Here is an 8465-nt window from a genome sequence, read left to right on the forward strand (position 1 = left end):
CTGACTCACTTCGGGTACCCTCGCCATATACCGTCAACACTCCCCCACCAGGGTCTCGTATCGTCACCAACTGTCGCTCGCAGTCAATAATAGCCCCGAAGCGGCTCAACCAATACATGCCCACTATAACGCACACGTCCCCCATCGCTATCAGAACTAGATCTATCGGAAACTCCACACCGAAGATCTCAAGCACACATCCCTAGCATACACCACTTGCTCGTTGGCTATAGAAACCCGCAGAGGTCGACTCATCGCCTCACGTTGAATATTGATGTGCTGGATGAACGCTAAAGACACAAATGACCGACTTGCGCCCGAGTCAAATAACACCAAAGCAGGTACAACATTCACAAGAAAATTACCTACACATATCATAATATAAACACAATATCTCACGAATAGCATAAAGAAATGGAAGGAGACATACCAGCCACAACATCAGGCGCTGCGCGGACCTCCTCTGCGGTCAAATGAAAGGCTCTCCCGCGAGGCTTGGGCGCCTCAGCCTTCACTGGCCGACTCTCTACAGCTCGCACCACAACAGGGGCAGATGCCTGTGATGCTCCCTGCGCCGACCCCTGCAGCTGTGGGCACTCGGCCTTCCAATGGCCAGTCTGGTTGCAGTAGAAACATACTGCAAATCCCTTGGGGCAGTCCTTCGCCATATGCCCCTCCTTGCTACACTTGTAGCAAGATCTAGACCTACATACCCCCTCATGACCCTTGCCGCACTTACCACAAGTGCGGCCCTGCTGGCTCCCTAACCTCGGATCAGCAGGCTTTGTCGGCTGAGACTGAGCCGGTCGCCTCTCCATCCTCTGAGACTCGGCCTCCTCCCCGGCCTGTGTCTCGAGCACGATCTCCCTCTTCCGAGCATTTTCCTAAAGCTCGGAAAATGTCCGGTACGTTGAGTTCGCCACGAACTTGCAAATGTCCCTCCTCAGAATACTCAGATATCGACTCATGCGTGCCTGCTCTGTGGACACCTGCTCAGGGCAAAACATCGCCCTCTCATGAAACATCCTGGTAATCGTGGTAACAAACTCAGTACCCTGCTTGAGGGTCATGAACTCATGGGCCAGCCGTTCCCTTTCCACCGGGGGAACGTACTCATCTCGAAACATAGCGGTAAACCTCTCCCAAATCACCGTAACAAGCTCTGCAGAAGTGAAGTGTGTTGTCGGTCCACCAATCCTTCGCCCCCAAGCGAAGCTGGTTCAAAGCGAACCGTACCCTCAGATGCTCCGGACATGAACATGTGTAAAAGCACCCCTCAATATCAGAGATCTACCTCATCGCGGCTATCGGATCCTGAGTCCCATCGAACTCTGGTGGTTTCGTCTTGCTGAACTCCCGGTACAACAACGCGTTACGTCCTAGAGGCATGTCAGCAACAACGGCTGCAATGGCTGTAGCAACAGCAGCATCAGTAAGAGCAGTGTACCGCTCATCAAAAGTCTCAACCAGAGTGGTCTTGATAGACCCGAACATCTCTGGAATCTCAGCTCGGATGGCAGCAACAACAGCATCAGTAAGAGCAGTGTACCGCTCAGGGATGTTCACATTTAGCTTCAGCAAACGGTCCACATACCTTTGCATCTTTTGCATGTGAGCCGTGACGGATTCACCGTCCTTCATGCGGGTAGTTATTATGGAGGAGATTATTTCATACCACTCCTGACGAGCACTCTGATGGTACCTTTCCATCAGGTCTTGGTGCATCTCAAAAGGGTAGAAGTCCTCATAGGACTTTTGGAGCTCGGCTGTCATCGTGGCCATCATGATGCATGCCACCTTAGTAGCATCTCTCTCATGTGTCCTGAATTCAGTGATCTCCTCAGGAGTAGCAGTAGACTCATCAAGCTCTTTTAACTCCTTATCGAGGACATATTCCTTGTCCTCATAACGAGTAACCATCCTGATATTCCTAATCCAATCCATGAAGTTGGAACCATCAAAGATGACTCTCCCACAAAGATTCATGAGAGAGAAAGAACCAGCTGGGTTAGAGCCCGAAGCATTAGTGCTGGAAGACATCTGAAAGAAGAAAGCAAGTTTAGATTAGATATATAGAATCCTTAATAAGACACCCAAATGTAATATTAAGGCTAGGACCCAATCACAATATATTATACTTAGAAGAGGGATGCCGTAATCTAAGTAATAATATATTTGAAAGGTAGGTGAATAACGATTCACCAATTTCCACCATGAAAAACAAAATGAATTATTAGGTTTTAATTGGATTTGAAATTCCTAGATTCTTTTGAGATTCATTGAACTTTTCAATGCATGTTTCAATCTCGATGGTGCCCTTCAAGTTTTGGGACTGGGATGCCGAGGATCACAAAACAAGGTGTGAATAACCATGCTAATTCACTTGGTACCCTTAATATTATCACCTAATCAATGTGCCGGTTAACCACACACGCTCCATTGATCTATGACAAACATTAAGTCACCCTTCGTGATCCTTACTAGTCCAAGTTAGTATGCCGGTTAACCACACACGTTCCACCAACGACTTGGTAAGGTACAAAGTGTGAATTCCATGGACTAGCACCATGTTCACATTTTTCCTAAAATAACTAAGATTGGGAATTAAAGAGGTTTAGTTACTTTATAATAATCATTATACTTTTAATGAGGATTTAAAGTCATTGTCGTACCCGTTCGGCTAACGACCCTCCACCAGTCAAGCAAGCGGTGGGTGAGAGTGGACACCCATTAAGTTGCCATTTTATAGGCAACAACCTTATACCCACCTTATAGACCGGCTTCGTGAATGAGGCCTACTAACGGTAGAACGACTTATTCTTATACATATATATATATATATATATATATATATATATATAATAATTAACCATTAATGTTATAAATAGTATAAGGGTTGAATTTTAACTATTAAAACTCTAAGGCTTGGAATTAAAGTTTATTAAAGTGTGTGAAACTTTACAAATTCCAAAACTTGAGGGCAAGTTTTGTAACTATCCAAAACTTTTCATTTCATAACTTATGAATTAAAGGTTCATAAAAATGAAGACTCTACATTTTCATGTAACTTATGTGTTTAAATGTGTGTTAAAGAAAAGTGACCTTTGGATATCCATAACTTGAGGACAAATTATGGACTCCATTAAAACACATAAATGATCAAGAATTAATTCTAAACAATTCAGCAAATAATTCCTATCATCTTCTAAATTCATAAGAACATGAACATGATCATCAAAATTTCAAGAATTATATGAACACATAAAAATCATGGAATTTTGATATATGCTATTGTAAATGGATTAGAACAACCATTACACCAACTAAAACAAGTTTTAAAACACCAAAACAGTTTAGGGTAATGTTTCTAGTCCATTTCCAGCAGCAAAAGTCGAAATTCTGCATTCTGATCATTCTACTCGCCGAGTGCACGAACCTACTCGCCGAGTAGGATGAATTTTGCCTTGAACTCGGCGAGTCCCCCCATGGACTTGGCGAGTCCATCAGCCAGACAACAACAATTTCAACTTTTTTCACTATTTTGCATCAAGTATCAAACCAGCAAGCCCAGGCTCTGATACCACTGTTGGGTTTTGAGCAATCTAACACTTCCTAAGTGTGCATGCAACCCTAATAAACCTTGGATCTATGTTTGTCTAAATACATGCAAAATAATAATTTTCCAAGGTTCATAACCTATCTAACATGGCATGGGGAACATTTAAACATAAAAGAGTTAGATGAGATTACATACCTTTTGATGAGATTGATTCCTTGGAGTTTGAGAGCCAAGCACCAATAGTGTGAATGCCTCAAATGGAAATCACAAATCACCACAAACACTTGGAAAACTCTAGAGAGTGTACACACACTTGCAATTTTCGGCCACACACAAGCACACACACTAGTGGCTATTTCATGCAACATAAGCATGCTTATATAGTGTACATGGTTATGGTGAAACCCTAATAACCCATGACTTTTCCTTTTCCAAGGATCGATGGGTTAAAAGCTCCATGGATCATCCATGGACTGCCATCCAAGCCTAGCCCATTAACTAATGAGTGTTAGCCCACACCATATAAAACCAATAGCCCATAATCTAATTAGTCTTCCTTTTAATCTCTAAATTAATTCATAATTAATTTAAGACTAAGACAAATTAAATAACATAACATCATATTAATATATTATAACTTATAATATATTAATAAACATATGTGTATAACTCTCATAAAATTATCCATAAATTGTTCGGGTGAAGCGCAACCCAAATGGACCATGCCGGGTCGGGTCAAGTATATACCAAATAAGTTATGGACTTAGACACCTTATCCAACAGACTCCCACTTGGATAAGTCTAATAACTGTATTTGCCTATATAACTTCAGGAACCAACCAGCAATCGTAGCTCTCGAAAACTCTTTTGAACTATGAAGCGCCATTTTAAGACAAGTGATCATATAATCCTCTGTTCTCATGATATTAGCCGAACAAACGCATGGAACTATGTCTTGCTTATTGTCTGGCAGTTGTTTCTTGATTTCCGATTTGTTTGACAAAGAACTTTACTGAACACATCAGTTTAGTTCTGACCGGGCCCGGTGCATGGGTCAACACAAAATCATCGAGGGGCCCAGATATCGCTTCTATTTCTAGAAGGAACAGATAAACTTCAACTCATATGCTTGTTCTACTACTTGTTGAATTGTACATAAAGGCACATTTTATAACATCAAGTTACTGATGCGTTTACGTGAAATCAATGCACAACCAACTCATAGGTAACAACTCATATCTCTAGGTTTGAAGATTTATATGATATTATCGTCTCACGATCACTCGAGATAAATTCCATGAAGTGATACAAGTGAGCGTGGGTTTATACCAATACTCATAACTTATGAGTACTCATGAACGTTGCAGCAACCATTGCCATGTCCAAACACTTTTAGCCATCTACAAACCCAATTCATGACAATCTTGATTCATACCTACTTCCGACGTATGACCGATTGTGGAGGTTTGAATAAATTAATTATTCTGGAAGTCAAAACATGCAAAACTGAAACAATAGTAAATAATTGACAATGATAGTAACACTTTACTCATAAATAAATCACAAATTTTATTCATCATCAAATGTCGATTACATTTTACAAGTTTCAGGAAAACTATCTAATCTGTAAAACTAATATCGTCCCTCAGCCCGATGCGCCTCGCATGCTGAAAATGCTTAACCCTCGTCAGTCCCTTCGTAAGGGGATCTGCAGGATTCTCATCTGACGATACCCTCTTTGCCACGAGGAGTCCTTCTTCTATCTTGTGTCTTATGAAGTGATATTTTCTGTCAATGTGTCGGGATCTGCCATGATCTCGTGGTTCCTTGGCTAAGGCAACCGCACTATTACTGTCACAGAAAATCTCCATAGGTTCTTTAATAGCTGGTACAACTCCAAGGTCTCCGATGAAGTTCTTCAGCCATATCGCCTCCTTCGCTGCTTCACTCGCTGCTATATACTCTGATTCACAAGTCGAATCAGCCACCGTCTCTTGCTTGGAACTCTTCCAAGAAATTGCCCCTCCATTTAAGGTAAAGACCCAGCCCAACTGAGAGCGGAAGTTATCCCTATTAGTCTGAAAACTAGCATCACTATACCCTAATACTCTCAAGTCATCACTCCCACCAAGGGTAAGGATCCAATCCTTAGTCCTCCGCATGTACTTGAGAATGTTCTTTACCGCAGTCCAATGAGCCTTGCCAGGGTTCCCCTGATACCTGCTGACCATGCTCAAAGCAAAGGCCACATCAGGGCGGGTACAAGTCATAGCATACATGATCGAGCCAACAGCGGAAGCATACGGTAATTGGCTCATCTCAGCTATCTCTGCCTCTGTACTCAGACTCTGAGTCTTACTCAGTTTGGGTAAATCTCTTTTCTTGGAATTCTGCATGTTGAACCTTTTCAACACCTTATCCAAGTAGGTACTCTGACTAAGTCCAATTAGTCTTTTACTCCTTTCTCTTAATATCCTTATCCCTAGGATATAGGCAGCCTCCCCTAGGTCCTTCATAGCAAAGCACTTCCCAAGCCAGGACTTAACCTCCTGCAAGGTTGGGATGTCATTTCCTATAAGTAGTATGTAATCCACATACAGTACCAAGAAGCTAACTATACTCCCACTAGCTCTGACATACACGCAAGACTCATCTTCGCTTCTCGAGAAGCCAAACTCTTTTACCTTCTCATCGAAACAAAGATTCCAGCTATGAGATGCTTGTTTTAATCCATAAATGGATTTCTCAAGCTTGCATACTCTATTAGGGTACTCTGCACTGACAAAACCCTCTGGGTGATTCATGTACACATCCTCAGCCAACTTTCCATTAAGGAAAGCGGTTTTGACATCCATTTGCCATATTTCATAATGATGAAATGCAGAAATGGCTAGCATAACCCTAATAGACTTAATCTTTGCTACCGGCGAGAAGGTTTCATCATAATCAATACCCTGAGTCTCAGTAAAACCCTTCGCAACCATTCGAGCCTTATAAGTATGCACTTTTCCTTCCATGTTGGTCTTCTTCTTGAAGATCCATTTGCACCCGACTGTTTTACGGCCTGGTACATTGTCAACCAAGTTCCAAACTTGATTGTCATACATGGACTGTATCTCGCTGTCCATAGCCTCCTTCCATTTAGCAGACTCCGGGCCTGCCATGGCTTCCTTAACACTACTAGGTTCATCCAAATTTACCAGTGTACTATCGCTGATAAACGTATCACCTTCCGTAGTAATATGAAAGCCATAATAAAACGAAGGTGTGTTCCTAACCCGTATGGAACGCCTCGGAGGTACAGACATGTCAGCTTGCTCAACAGGAGTTTCCTCCTCAGGTTGATTGCTAGTGTCTGAGGTTCCTTCACCAATTGCTTCTTGAATTTCTTCAAGATCAATTTGCCTCCCACTGTCTCCTTGGCTTATAAACTCCCTCTCACGAAAGACCCCTCTTCTTGCTACAAAGACCACATTCTCACTGGGTCTGTAGAAGAGGTAACCAAAAGATTTATGTGGGTAGCCAATGAAAATACACCTTTCACTTCGGGGTTCGAGCTTATCATGAGTTTCACGCCTCACGAAAGCCTCGCAACCCCAAATCTTGATGTGGTCTAAATTGGGAACCTTCCCAGTCCACATCTCATGAGGTGTTTTGGTAACCTTCTTTGTAGGGACTAGATTAAGGATATGAGCGGCAGTCTCTAAGGCATACCACCAAAAAGAGATTGGTAGTGAAGCTCGACTCATCATAGAGCCAACCATGTCCAACAAGGTTCGATTACACCTCTCAGCTACACCATTCAGTTGTGGTGTCCTGGGAGGAGTCAATTGTGAGACAATCCCACACTCCTTAAGATAGTCAAGGAACTCGGTACTAAGATACCCACCACCTCGATCGGATCGAAGCATCTTAACGTTCCTGCCCAATTGATTTTCTACTTCCTGTTTGAATTCCTTAAACGTTTCAAGGGTTTCTGACTTATGTTTGATTAAGTAGACATACCCATATCTACTAAAATCATCAATAAAAGTCACATAATACCGATTAGCATCCCTTGTGGCGGTTTTGAATGGCCCACATACATCAGTATGTATTAGGTCCAACAAACCCTCACCCCTTTCACAAGTTCCAGTGAAGGGTGATTTTGTCATTTTTCCAAGTAGACAAGATTCACAACTATCATCCGATTTAAGGTCGAATGACTCCAAGACTCCACTCTTTTGGAGTTGGCCTATGCGTTTCTTGTTTACATGTCCAAGACGACAATGCCACAATGATGCTTTATCTAGGCTAGTAGAAGAATCAATATACAACACATTATTTCCTAAGTTGTCTACAATCGACACAGTTTCATACACACCGTCACAAGGTAATGCTTTAAAATAAAACACATTTTTAAAGAAAGCATTAATACCACCACATTCATTATCAAACGAAAAGGTAAAACCTTGTTTGTACAAAGCATCAAAAGAAATAATATTCCTCGCCATTTCAGACGAGTACACACATTTATTCAAATCTAATTTTAACCCATTATTAAGCAACAAAGTATAAACTCCAATCTTGGAAACAGGTGAAGCCTTCCTATTCCCCATGATCAAGTTTATCTTCCCGTGCTCCACATCCTCACTTCTTCTTAGGCCCTGCAAATCAGAACATATGTGAATACCATATCCTGTATCAAGCACCCAAGAGTTAGAATATGTTGAGTAATTAGACAATATTGTCTAAATACCTGCATGGGTGGGTTTCACTTTCCCATCCTTTAGATCCTGCAAGTACTTAGGGCAGTTTCGCTTCCAGTGCCCCTTGTCCAGGCAATAGTAGCAATCAGCATCCTTGGGAATGGCAGAAGGAGTGACAGAACCGCTCTTGGTCTTCGATGAGGAGCTTTCAAGAGACT

This window comes from Lactuca sativa, chromosome 3 (assembly GCF_002870075.4).
Source record: "Lactuca sativa cultivar Salinas chromosome 3, Lsat_Salinas_v11, whole genome shotgun sequence".
Lineage (NCBI taxonomy): Eukaryota > Viridiplantae > Streptophyta > Magnoliopsida > Asterales > Asteraceae > Lactuca > Lactuca sativa.